Consider the following 14,618-nt stretch of genomic DNA (forward strand, 5'->3'; position numbering starts at 1 on the left):
ATATCTGTCGCCTTAGGGGCCGCTGTCTGGCGACATAATTTTTTGTCACTGTGTAGACATCTATTTATAGGCCGATGTTTGGCCACAAAAATATATTTAGTAATAACCTAGCCGTTCAGGCCGCTCCCTGAACACCTCGGGAATTGCTTTGTATATCTGTCGCCTTAGAGGCCGCTGTCTGAACAGCTCATGAATTGCTTTCCATATGTGTCGCCTTTGAGGCCGCTGGCTGGACAGCTGATGAATTGATTTGTATATATGTACTTATTGTCCACTGTCCGGACAGCTCATGAATTACTTTTTGTATATAGCCTTCCAAACCACTCTCAGAATAAGTCATGATATTCATGCTGTGTATAGCCTTATAGGCCAATGGTCAATCAAGTCATGATTGTTATAGTGTGTATAGCCTTATAGGCCGCTGTCTTTACAACTTTATAATTCCATGCAGTATATAGCCCTATCGGCCACTTTCTGGCATCCAGTTGCTGTAGCCCCCATCACCACACTGTGCCACGGGCCCCTGTACCACCTTCTCATACTGCTGCCAGATCCATCCTCTGCCATGTGCGTCTTTGTCGTCTGCTCACGCTGCTGGGTTCCAGTTTTAAACCTAGGCCTGTGTATGGCTTCCGAATACTGCTGCCTCCACCGCCACCCTGCGCCATGTGCCTCTGTCGTCTGCTCACGCTGCTGACGGCTTCCGCTTTTTAACCTAGGCCTGTGTATGGCTTCCGAATACTGCTGCCTCCACCGCCACCCTGCGCCATGTGCCTCTGTCGTCTGCTCACGCTGCTGACGGCTCCCGCTTTTTAAACTAGTCCTGTGTATGTCTTCCGAATACTGCTGCCTCCACCGCCACCCTGCGCCATGTGCCACTTTCGGGTCTCCTCACACTGCTGCCAGGTCCATACTGATTCATGGCCCCCTGTACCGGCTCCTCATGAACGTGGTTCAGCGGGTTTGCATCACTTAACGGCAAATCGTTGACAAATGCTGGGACGTTCAGTGTTGTGCGCATTAAGCCAGACACCAAAGGGCAGCACAGACCTGTTATTACTCGCTCAAGCATGGCTGAACAAAACCAGTCTCTACCACAAATTGGACCCAGACCTGCCCAGGGTCTCGTAACTAGATTGCACGGAGGAGTAGAGTCCGTTATCGGAATTAAATAGACAAAACGCCACACCAAAAAGAGTGGCCATTTCCAACACTTATTCCAGAAAGAGGAACAACCCGTTTCATATACGGCCCGTAGACGTTTCACGTCTGCCACATTCAGTCGATTTAAGACGCAAGCTCCACTTCCTGTGGTCTCTGACCGTCGATATACCTTTAAGTGTCAGCTTTGAAGCTATATTCCCTCCGGAGCACTGACACTGGTGCCCTTCCGTCAACATGCCTTTAAGTTTCAGTTTTCAACCATATTCCCCACAGAAGCCAAACTCTTGGGTATCCCAGAAGCTGCTCAGCGGGTCAGGGCAATAAAGCTCCCGGTTCGCAGGTTGTTCCGTCTTATGGATGGAAGTACGACGGTATATGATCTTCTTCGCACCCACGGCATCACCTCATAGAATCTCTGCATTGCATCTGCAATCACAACGCTGACTTCCCGGATCGCCACTCAGCCATTGGACTCTTGATAGTCGTCTCCCCACACTGCTGCTGGGGGGACTTTTTAACCTAGGCCTGTGTATGGCCTTCAATTGAAGCTGCTTCCGCTCCGCCACTCTGCCATTGGACTCTTGATAGTCGTCTCCCCACGCTGCTGCTGGGGGGACTTTTTAACCAAGGCCTCTGTATGGCCTTCAATTGAAGCTGCTTCCGCTCCGCCACTCTGCCATTGGACTCTTGATAGTCGTCTCCCCACGCTGCTGCTGGGGGGACTTTTTAACATAGGCCTCTGTATGGCCTTTAATTGAAGCTGCTTACGCTCTGCCACTCTGCCATGGGCCTCTTGGGTATCCCAGAAGCTGCTCAGTGGGTCAGGGCAATAAAGCTCCCGGTTCGCAGGTTGTTCCATCTTATGGATGGAAGTATGACGGTATATGATCTTCTTCGCACCCACGGCATCACCTCATAGAATCTCTGCATTGCATCTGCAATCACAACGCTGACTTCCCGGATCGCCACTCAGCCATTGGACTCTTGATAGTCGTCTCCCCACACTGCTGCTGGGGGGACTTTTTAACCTAGGCCTGTGTATGGCCTTCAATTGAAGCTGCTTCCGCTCCGCCACTCTGCCATTGGACTCTTGATAGTCGTCTCCCCACGCTGCTGCTGGGGGGACTTTTTAACCTAGGCCTCTGTATGGCCTTCAATTGAAGCTGCTTCCGCTCCGCCACTCTGCCATTGGACTCTTGATAGTCGTCTCCCCACGCTGCTGCTGGGGGGACTTTTTAACATAGGCCTCTGTATGGCCTTTAATTGAAGCTGCTTACGCTCTGCCACTCTGCCATGGGCCTCTTGGGTATCCCAGAAGCTGCTCAGCGGGTCAGGGCAATAAAGCTCCCGGTTCGCAGGTTGTTCCGTCTTATGGATGGAAGTACTACGGTATATGATCTTCTTCGCACCCACGGCATCACCTCATAGAATCTCTGCATTGCATCTGCAATCACAACGCTGACTTCCCGGATCGCCACTCAGCCATTGGACTCTTGATAGTCGTCTCCCCACACTGCTGCTGGGGGGACTTTTTAACCTAGGCCTGTGTATGGCCTTCAATTGAAGCTGCTTCCGCTCCGCCACTCTGCCATTGGACTCTTGATAGTCGTCTCCCCACGCTGCTGCTGGGGGGACTTTTTAACCTAGGCCTCTGTATGGCCTTCAATTGAAGCTGCTTCCGCTCCGCCACTCTGCCATTGGACTCTTGATAGTCGTCTCCCCACGCTGCTGCTGGGGGGACTTTTTAACATAGGCCTCTGTATGGCCTTTAATTGAAGCTGCTTACGCTCTGCCACTCTGCCATGGGCCTCTTGGGTATCCCAGAAGCTGCTCAGCGGGTCAGGGCAATAAAGCTCCCGGTTCGCAGGTTGTTCCGTCTTATGGATGGAAGTACGACGGTATATGATCTTCTTCGCACCCACGGCATCACCTCATAGAATCTCTGCATTGCATCTGCAATCGCAACGCTGACTTCCCGGATCACCACTCAGCCATTGGACTCTTGATAGTCGTCTCCCCACACTGCTGCTGCGGGGACTTTTTAACCTAGGTCTGTGTATGGCCTTCAATTGAAGCTGCTTCCGCTCCGCCACTCTGCCATTGGACTCTTGATAGTCTTCTCCCCACACTGCTGCTGGGGGGACTTTTTAACCTAGGCCTGTGTATGGCCTTCAATTGAAGCTGCTTCTGCTCCGCCACTCTGCCATTGGACTCTTGATAGTCGTCTCCCCACACTGCTGCTGGGGGGACTTTTTAACATAGGCCTCTGTATGGCCTTCAATTTAAGCTGCTTACGCTTCGCCACTCTGCCATGGGCCCCTGTACTGCCTCCTCTTGCTGCTGCCAGGTCCAGAGTGTGTCATGGGTCCCTGTACGGCCTCCCATTGCTGCTGACTTCATCGCCAGACTCTGCCATGTGCCACTTTCAGGTCTCCTTACACTGTTGGTGGGTTCCATTTTGTGATAGGGTGCTGTATGGCCTTCCATTGCTGCTGCCTCCACCGCCACCCTGCGCCATGTGCCTCTGTCGTCTGCTCACGCTGCTGACGGCTTCCGCTTTTTAACCGAGGACTGTGTTTGGCTTCCGAATACTGCTGCATCCACCGCCACCCTGCGCCATGTGCCTCTGTCGTCTGCTCACGCTGCTGACGGCTTCCGCTTTTTAACCTAGGCCTGTGTATGGCTTCAGAATAATGCTGCCTACACCGCCACCCTGCGCCATGTGCCTCTGTCGTCTGCTCACGCTGCTGCCAGGTCCATACTGATTCATGGCCCCCTGTAAAAAGCGGAAGCCGTTAGCAGCGTGAGCAGACGACAGAGGCACATGGCGCAGGGTGGCGGTGGAGGCAGCAGCAATGGAAGGCCATACAGCACCCTATCACAAAATGGAACCCACCAACAGTGTAAGGAGACCTGAAAGTGGCACATGGCAGAGTCTGGCGATGAAGTCAGCAGCAATGGGAGGCCGTACAGGGACCCATGACACACTCTGGACCTGGCAGCAGCAAGAGGAGGCGGTACAGGGGCCCATGGCAGAGTGGCGAAGCGTAAGCAGCTTAAATTGAAGGCCATACAGAGGCCTATGTTAAAAATAATAACATGTTTGGGGCATGATTCATGGCGGATTTAGTCAGTTGTGTCAGGAACTGGTGGTTTGAAATCCAGACTAATCCACGCCTGATTCATTTTCACAAACGTGAGTCTCTCCACACTTTGGGTGGACAGTCGCGTCCTCCGCGGAGTTACAATACCTCCTGCCACACTAAACACGCGCTCCGATGCCACGCTACTGGCCGGGCATGACAGCCTTTCAAGGGCAAATTCAGCTAGTTGGGGCCAAAGGTCAAGTTTCGTTGCCCAGTAGTCAAGGGGATTGTCTACCTCGGTTGGCAGGGTGCTGTCCAAGTAGGCCCGAGCCTGTTGTTTGAGGTCCTGCTCCAGGTCCACCTGATGCTGCTGCTGCTGCGGCTGGTTAGTAGTTTCCTCACTGCGTTGGTGAAGAAAGCTACTCATCATCGACTGCAGACTGAGGCAGCCGCTGCTGGTGGAGCTGCCACTGCTCCTACCACCCCACCCCTCCCCTGCTGCCATGGCAGCGGAACGCGAGCGCACAGGGCCCACAGTGTCTGAGGATGGACGTTGGCGCAGAAAGGCAGAGACCAACTGACTACATAGGTGGTTTTTATAGTACTTTATTTTGGCCTCCCTCTCAGCAGGTGTGAAAAAGGCCACCATTTTTGAACGGTAGCGAGGGTCCAACAAGGTGGACAGCCAAAAGTCATCCCTCTGTCTGATAGTTATTATTCGGCTGTCGCTACGCAAGCAACCGAGCATGCTATGGGCCATTTGTGCCAAGGAATGCGAGGGACTCCCTGCCTCCATCTCCACAGCATACTGCCACGGTGCGTCTGGGTCCTCTGTCTCCTCCTCCTCCTCTACCAGATGCTCCTGCTCCTCCACTCCTGTCCGCTGAGTGGAAAAACCACCCATTTCACTCAATAATTCCTGAGCACCAATGTCCTCCTCTACCTCCTCCTCTTCTTCCTGTCCTGCCCCCACAGGGGTCATGTGGCGTTGAGATCTGTGCACCACGTCTACCGCACCCTGACCAGCCATTGTTAACAGCATTTGTTCCAGGACGTGCAACAGAGGAATGACGTCGTTCATCCCATAGTCCTGCCGACTCACGAATAGCGTGGCCTCCTCAAAGGGCCTGAGCAAGCGGCAGGTGTCACGCATGAGCTGCCAATGGCTGACATCTAAGTTACACAGGGGAGTACCTTTATCCGCTTGTAACATCAGGAAATCGGTGATGGCCTTTCGCTGTTCGTAAAGGCGGTCTAACATATGTAGGGTTGAATTCCACCTTGTTGCAACGTCGCAGATCAGGCGATGCTGTGGAATTCCATTCTGCCGCTGCAGCTCAAGGAGGGTGTGCTTTGCAGTGTAGGAATGGCTGAAATGCATGCAAAGTTTACGTGACATTTTAAGGATGTCTTGCAGTGGGATGGTGGATTTTAGGAACCGCTTGACAACCAGATTGAAGACGTGAGCCATGCATGGCGCATGGCACAACCTTCCTTGACGCAGAGCAGACACCATGTTCTTTCCGTTGTCGGTCAACATGGTTCCGATTTTTAGTTTGCGCGGAGACAGCCATCTGTCAATTTCTCTGTTCATTACACTCAGAAGTTCCTCCCCTGTGTGACTACGTTTGCCAAGGCATACCAGGTGCAGCACAGCGTGACACCGTTGCGCCCTGCACATGTGATATGCCGGTCGGGTAATGGGACTTGGCACGGGGGTGGCGGCTGAGGACACGGCGGAAGAAGAGGTGGTAGAGGCGGACATCTTTGCTGGACCAAGGACGTGCAAACGTGGAGGCAAAAGCGGCGTGACCTGTCCAAGTTGCTGGTGCGGCTGTGCCGGCACCACGTTCACCCAGTGGGCCGTAAATGACATGTACTGTCCCTGACCGTAGTTACAGCTCCACACGTCGGCGCTGCCGTGCACTTTGGCAGAGACCGACATGCTCAAAGACTGGCCCACCATCTCTTCTACATGTGAATGCAGGGCTGGCACTGCCTTTTTGGCGAAGAAATGCCGGCTTGGCACTCTCCACCGCGGCTCGGCACAAGCCATCATTTCTCGGAAAGGTGCTGAGTCCACCACTTGGAAAGGGAGGGACTGCAGCACCAGCAACTTGGACAGGAGGACGTTCAGCTTCTGCACCGTCGGGTGCGTGCTCGCAAGCTGTTGTCTCTTGGAAACGGATTCCAAGAAAGACTGCTGACGGAATCCGTGAAGAGGAGTAGCAGGAGAAGGAGCATCTGAACGAGCAGAAGATGCCAACGAGCGACAATTCCCTCAGCAGAGGTGTTGGAGCCTTGACTGGCTGATAGAGGGCGATTGACGTCGGGTGACGGAGCAAGTAACGGAGCGGGTGATGGAGCGGGGGCTGGGGCAGGCAGAACCGCCGTATCTTTATCACGGTTTTCCCAGGCCACCGAATGGCGACGCTGCATATGCTGACGCAACGCTGTAGTCCCAACATGGGCCCCTTGGCCACGCTTGACTTTCTGGTCACATAGTCGACATACGGCTATGTTTACTTCCTCGGGCGGCTTGACGAAAAATTGCCACACCGCCGAGTAGGAAACTTTGCCCCCGCTACTCCTATGACTCCACTGGCTGACTGCTACTTCCTCCGTGCACACCGGCACCACTACTGGCCGTGGTGGTAGGCTGCAGTGGAGCTGGTGCTCTACTCCGTGGCCGTTTGGCTCCACTGACACTGCTGCGACCCTGCTGCCTCCTGGGCAACCCACCGACTGTTTTGCTCGCTGCCAAGCTGGCACCCTCTTCTCCTGATGATGCGGAAGCAATAGCCTGATGACGACGAGGCTGCCAAGTGCGATCAGCCTCATCATCATCAATTAGGGTCTCCGCCTCACTACTAGCCCCCTCGGCTGCGTGTGGGTCAGGAGACAGACCTGTCTCTAGACCGGCTGCCAAGCCACTCTCCTCGCCAGTACTTCTTCGCCTGGCTGCTGAAGAGGCGGATGTCTCCCCCCAGTTCCTGACCGCCCTCTGTTAGCTCTTCCTCACTGTACAGTGGGGCTGAGCCCACAGCATGCGATACTTCGCTTGGTGAGGGAACACCAAAGGACAGGGGCAGGTAGAGGACACGTGATTTCAGTGGGCTTGCTCCCGGGCCATGCCAACTAACGGTTGTGTCTGACGTACCCACCGACCGTTGGCTGTAGGTGTCAGAGGTGACCTGGGAAGAGGAAGACGACCGAGTCAACCAATCGATGACGGCAGGGTTGTCGGTGGAGACACGACCGCTGGATGACACCGGGAGCACTGGCCTCTGGCTGCGACTAGTGCTGCCTCGACCCCTTCCTCTGCTGCCACGTCTGCTCGCTCCTGAAACATTGCCTCCTCTGCCACTCCTCTGCGTGTTGTCTGACATACTCTTTAATTCAATAGTGGTTTTGAAGCAGAAAGTAACGATTCTGTGTCCCTGAGTAACAATTCTGTGTCCCTGAGTAACGATTCTGTGTCCCTGAGTAACGATTCTGTGTCCCTGAGTAACGATTCTGTGTCCCTGAGTAACAATTCTGTGTCCCTGAGTAACGATTCTGTGTCCCTGAGTAAAGATTCTGTGTCCCTGAGTAACAATTCTGTGTCCCTGAGTAGCGATTCTGTGTCCCTGAGTAACAATTCTGTGTCCCTGAGTAACGATTCTGTGTCCCTCAGTAACAATTCTGTGTCCCTCAGTAACAATTCTGTGTCCCTCAGTAACAATTCTGTGTCCCTGAGTAACAATTCTGTGTCCCTGAATAACGATTCTGTGTCCCTGAGTAACGATTCTGTGTCCCTCAGTAACGATTCTGTGTCCCTCAGTAACGATTCTGTGTCCCTGAGTAACAATTCTGTGTCCCTGAGTAACAATTCTGTGTCCCTGAGTAACGATTCTGTGTCCCTCAGTAACGATTCTGTGTCCCTGAGTAACAATTCTGTGTCCCTGAGTAACAATTCCATGTCCCTGAGTAACAATTATGTGTCCCTGAGTAACGATTCTGTGTCCCTGAGTAACGATTCTGTGTCCCTCAGTTACGATTCTGTGTCCCTGAGTAACAATTCTGTGTCCCTGAGTAATGATTCTGTGTCCCTGAGTAATGATTCTGTGTCCCTCAGTAACGATTCTGTGTCCCTGAGTAACAATTCTGTGTCCCTGAGTAACAATTCTGTGTCCCTGAGTAACGATTCTATGTCCCTGAGTAACGATTCTGTGTCCCTCAGTAACGATTCTGTGTCCCTGAGTAACAATTCTGTGTCCCTGAGTAACGATTCTGTGTCCCTGAGTAACGATTCTGTGTCCCTGAGTAACAATTCTGTGTCACTGAGTAACAATTCTGTTTCCCTGAGTAACAATTCTGTGTCCCTGAGTAACGATTCTGTGTCCCTGAGTAACGATTCTGTGGCCCTAAAGTCTCTGTGGCCCTAACTCTGTCCCTAATACAGACAGGTCTGTCTCTCTTGAATGACCGGAGGCTAATGGAGAATTCTAAGATGGCCGCGATTTATAGCTCCACCATTACACAGTGCTGGCTGGCTGGCTGCTGATTGGCTAATGCGATCACATGTCATGAATGAATGCATTATGGGTCAGCGCGCCTTGTCTGCGCGCCTTCCCAGAGATCCCCGCTCCGTCGCCACACATGTCGCCGCCATTTTTGGGAAAATTCGATTCGTGCATCCGAAGTTTGCTAATTTTCGGATTCGGCGCGAATCGAATATTTCCTAATCTTCGAAACGAATTCCACTTCGTCATGTTCGATTCGCTCATCTCTACCCATAAACCTGGAGAAAAACCTGTATTAAAGTCTATATCACACAAGCTATCTATAACCTTAGATAGCATACAGTGTAGTAATTATGGTTCTGACAGCCCAAAGCATCTGGGGCTAAAGGTGGCTTAATGTAATCTATGGTCCTGCAACAAAGAGGTTTGGGGGGGGGATAAGTGGTTAGAAGGTAGAATACATCTGTTCAGATGAGCCTCTAGGGTTTGTGAGCCCATGCAAGAGGCAAATGGAAAAAGGTTCTGCAATGGGGATTTGTAAGTCCCAACAAGTGTTCAGAGCAGTGAAAAAAAATGAAGGGTGCCAAAGGCTTCCAGGTTTGTCTCTCAACAAAAAGGTGGGTCATAGGAATGGCATTTTGGAAGTTTCTCAAGTAAAAGCAGAGATTTCCTTGCAGCTGGTCTCTTAGGTTAGGACCATAGTGGTGAAACTGGTTTGGGTGGTGAGGCCGAGGTTGCTCTGGAAGAATAGCTTTGTGAAATTAAACCCAAGTCCCAGCAGTACTTCTTCATCATCCTGGAAGTTGGTAAAGGAGTGTGTCTTCCCTTTATATGTAAAATAAAGGTGAAATGGAAGAGCCCAGCGGTACTTGATTTGATGGTTCATCAGATGAGCAAGTAAAGGCTTCAGAGTGTCGTTTTTCAATGGTCCGTTGAGATATATCAGCAAATATTTGGATTGCATGAAATAATAGGGTAATGTCCACACTGGATCTGTTGGCTATCATAATTTACTCCTAAATCCTGCAATATGTGGTTTGACTACCACATCTCTAGGCAGAACATCAGATCTAGTAGCTGTCAGTGCTCGATGGAAGCGATCCAATTCCACTTGGTGTGGAGAAAGATCAGGGATGAGGTCCTGCATTAATGTGTGTATATCCAGTTCCAGATCAGTGATGGTCTCAGGCAGACCCTGAATCCTAAAATTGTAGTGATGTGACCTATTCTCTTAGTCCTCAATTTTAGCGGTAGCTTGGTCCAGCTTCTGTTGTAGTGAGAAGATCACAGTGGTGTTTTGGTTCATCCTCTTTACTGTGCCATCCATCTTGTATTTGATGGAGTCTAAGCAGTCACTGAGGAGTCTGAAAATCGCTCTTGATATCAGTTGTAATAATAGCACAGGCGTTGGATAGTTCTGTTGCAAGAGAGCAGAAAATCTAGCAATAAGTACTGCATCCCCAGAATAAACCACAGGAGGTACAGGTGGCGGGTCTGTAGCAGAGCTGGTTTGGCTCAAGGCAAGCTCAGCCATGTTTTTGCCCATAGATGATGCAGGAGATACAGCACAGTAATTTTCTCCTCCCAGGGAGGCAGATAAAGGAGATAATTTTTGGATTTCACCTGGGGATGATGGCATAAGTTCATCCTGGGATTGTAAAGAGAAAGGGTCCTGAACTGTGTCCTCCCGTGGAGTAATCAGCTCTGTGGAGAACAAGTTTGGCTGTGCTGATGGAGTGCCTTGTGTTGTAGCCTTCTGGACTGGAGCAATCTCAACTGCAGGAGACTGCTGTGTGTGAGAGGGAGACTGGTGCATCGAGCTGGTCTGCTGTGGTGGTTGTGGAGGCTATTGTTGGGCCTTTCCTGCTGTCTTCCGATGCATCATGACTTCCCCCAGCTGTTAGCACCTGTGATGGGCTTCCTCCTGCACCCCAATTATCTGAGTTTAGCTGGGAAGGCCGAGGGTGTGTGTGGAGTTTAGTCAGAACAGTGCATGCATGCGCACTCCCATTTTTATGGTTTTAATATAAAGTTTTAGATGAAAGGATAGACATCAGTAGCTCATACTGTATACAGTATACTGTGTATTTGTGTATATGTGATGTGATCCATCTTTATATGTTAAAATTGTGTGTTTTAATCCCTGTGGGATGAGTGAGTGTTTATTTGGCCACTTTCCCCTTTTTTGTGGGGTTTTGCTTGAATGTGGCTGTTCGCCTTGTCTTGTGTTTGGCCTCTAGTTTTTGGTCTATCACAAAATGGCCACGGTTGCTAAGATACACAATAAACATTGGGTGTGTGTAAAAGAGTCCTGTAATATCATGTCTGCTTTTCCCATGAGGAAGTCACAGATCATGTGGCGAAATACATCAAGGGGCAGAGCGACGTGCTGTCCTCACACACAAAAACTGGAAGTAGGCCATTTAAAGTGTTACTAAACCCACAACAGTAAAATCAATCTGTATATGCAGTAAAGCATGCTTGTTATACTCACTGTGGAGCCTAAGGGGTTAATCCTCTGTATTGTGTAAAAAGGCTGTCTGATCCTTTCTTCTCTGTTCCTCCCTTTTTTTCAAGCGACCACCTCTTATATCCAGACTCAACTAAAGGCTATAGGCGTGCACATTCTCAGTGTGGTGTGCATTGCTAAAGAGGGTTTTTGTTATTCTTGGGAGAGTGCATGTGATCAGCACAGGGTCAATCAGCACTGTCCAGACAGAGATCAGGGGATTTCCATCCTCCTAGAGCAGAAAGAAAACTCCTCCTACAAGCTTTAACTAATGCTCTGCTGCAGTCACAAGACTGCTTTAACTGCTGATGAGAAAAGGTATTTGGCAGTTTATATTTACTAAAATAATTGCATTTCCATGTTCTGTGTACTGTGGGAGATCAGATATATGAATGCAGGGCCCTGGGTTTAGTAACACTTTAACATATCATAACACCTGATTTCTATTCTTAAGGGGGGCAATGAAATTGGCAAAAATATCTGGTGGAGGATACTGTAAACTTTATTTGTAAGTAGATTTTTATCCTTCTGGTTATTAAAATTTATTGAGTTAGGAATTACTACACCATGAGAGGTTTATTTTCTGTGTTGCTGAATGGGCCAGAGTTTGGGATGAACATCATAGCGAATTGCAGACCTGTTATATCTGTATTTTGAGGATCACTACAGTTCATTTAACCCAGGCCACTGGAAAAGCGCATATTGACCTTACCTGTGCGTGGGTAAATCATACAGGTAAGTGGCTGCATTGAGAAGTGGTGGTACACAGTGGTTGAGCACATATATGTCTGGAGAACGCATGGCAAACATGCATGTGACAGTATGCCCTGGACATCACCATGAGATTGCACAACATATGAAAAGGATTGTGGTTTTTATATATATATTAAGGACTGGTGTTTATCATTTTTTTATTTTTCACTTGTTTATGACCTTTGTAACATATTTATCTAATTGATGTTTTTCACTCATTGGTACAGAGGGATTTTAGGATTTTTTATCACTTTATTTTTGTTGATCTGCACTTTGAAGATTTATAGACATTTATTTGGTCTGGGAATGCATGACAATGATAAACTGCAGCATATTATATGAATTTCTATACTGTACATATTGGATATTTGTTTGGTCAGCATGGTGAGTTTTTGGTGGTATAGGTTAAATTATTTATATAAGTCATGGTCTAGCCATGTGCTATTTATCCGCTTCCCACCCAGGCTTATAGTAATGACAGGCGGGTAGGAGTGCTGCCATCCTGGGTGGGTATCATATGATGTCCTCTCAGGCTTGCCGCTTGTGCATGCCACCAGGGGCGCTCAGTGTGGTGATTTGTGATGAGCTGTGTCCCTTGAATATAGCGCATCACCAAACAGGGTAAAGAAGGAATTACAGGGGCTTTTTACCATGTGATTGTTGTGACCAATCACAGCTGATCACAAAAATGTAAACAAACACCAGTAATTTGCTATTAATGGTTTCTCTTGACCATGTGTGAGGAGGAGAGACAGGAACTGTGAGTTACTGATTTAACCCTTGCATTACTGTGCACACCACCTGATTGTCCCAAAAGCCCTGCTAAAATAGTGTACCTGTCACACAGCACCCATCCATGCAGCCATCAGCAGTGTACCTGTCACACAGCCACCATCATCAGTGTGCTTGTCACACAGCCGCCATCAACAGTGTACCTGTCACACAGCCACCATCAGCAGTGTGACTGTCACACAGCCACCATCAACAGTGTACCTGTCACACAGCCACCATCAACAGTGTACCTGTCACACAGCCGCAATCAGCAGTGTGCCTGTCACACAGCCGCCATCAGCAGTGTGCCTGTCACACAACCACCATCAACAGTGTGCCTGTCACACAGCCACCATCAACAGTGCGCCTGTCACACAGCCACCATCAACATTGTACCTGTCACACAGCCACCATCAACAGTGCGCCTGTCACACAGCCACCATCAGCAGTGTGCCTGTCACACAGCCGCCATCAACAGTGCGCCTGTCACACAGCCACCATCAGCAGTGTGCCTGTCACACAGCCGCCATCAACAGTGCGCCTGTCACACAGCCACCATCAGCAGTGTGCCTGTCACACAGCCACCATCAGCAGTGTGCCTGTCACACAGCCACCATCAACAGTGCGCCTGTCACACAGCCACCATCAGCAGTGTGCCTGTCACACAGCCACCATCAACAGTGCGCCTGTCACACAGCCACCATCAACATTGTACCTGTCACACAACCACCATCAACAGTGCGCCTGTCACACAGCCACCATCAGCAGTGTGCCTGTCACACAGCCGCCATCAGCAGTGTACCTGTCACAGAGCCACCATCAGCAGTGTGCCTGTCACACAGCCGCCATCAACAGTGTGCCTGTCACACAGCCACCATCAGCAGTGTGCCTGGCACACAGCCGCCATCAGTAGTTTACCTGTCACAGAGCCCCCATTAGCAGTGTACCTCTCACACAGCAGCCATCAGCAAGTGTACCTCTCATCAGTAGTGCCTTGATTGAAAGTGTACTTTTCATTCCTGTGTAGATGTTAGTGCAGCCATCATCAAGTGTACCTGTCAGACCTGTGCAGCAGTCAGTGCAGCCATTATCAAGTATACTTATCCTAGTATCACCAGAGCCAGCCATGTCGAAAACATTTCACACTAGTGAGGAAGCATTTCCAATCCTCAGTATGACCCTAGGTTCACACCTAAGTGTTTTCTGCAGTGTTTTGCAGAAATGCACTACAGTCCATTTAACATGATTTCCTATGGGACAGGTTCACATCTCCTTGTTTTCACCCGGTGCATTTTTTGGAAAGGGTCAGGGACTTTTTTAAATGCAAAAAGTTGCATTTTTGGTACTATAGACTTCAATAGGAAGGCTGCAGAAAAGCATGTAGGGCATTTTGCTGCATTTTTATGTGTTTTGCATTTCCAATCTGCCTAGCAACAAGAAAAAAATTGCAACAGAAACGCATGTGCAAAAATGCAAAGCGTACTGCAGAAAAGGATCAAATGCAAACTGCATAGGTGTGAACCTAGACTGACAGATGAAAGCAGATTCCTCATCATCAGAAACCTTTGAAAGCATTGGGTCAGTAACTGACCCAAAAACAGAATCAGAAGAGTAAAGGGTCCCTCCAAAAAGGAAGAGGTGCTCTGAGGACCAGGTAACTACCAGCAGTGCCATACACCTCACTGGTAAATTGGAAAGCACCAACAAAGCTAGACCCCTGGATGAAAGCCCAGTAAAAGTACTAGGGTATCACTTCAGCTGACCAAGAACTAGGGCCTATACAAGTCTCCCAGATGCACTTGAAAACCTATTATGGCTTTTCTCCAGCTG

This window comes from Staurois parvus, unplaced genomic scaffold (genome assembly GCF_062004578.1).
Source record: "Staurois parvus isolate SC_StPar_1 unplaced genomic scaffold, SC_StPar_1.0 ptg000007l, whole genome shotgun sequence".
In the NCBI taxonomy this organism is placed as follows: domain Eukaryota; kingdom Metazoa; phylum Chordata; class Amphibia; order Anura; family Ranidae; genus Staurois; species Staurois parvus.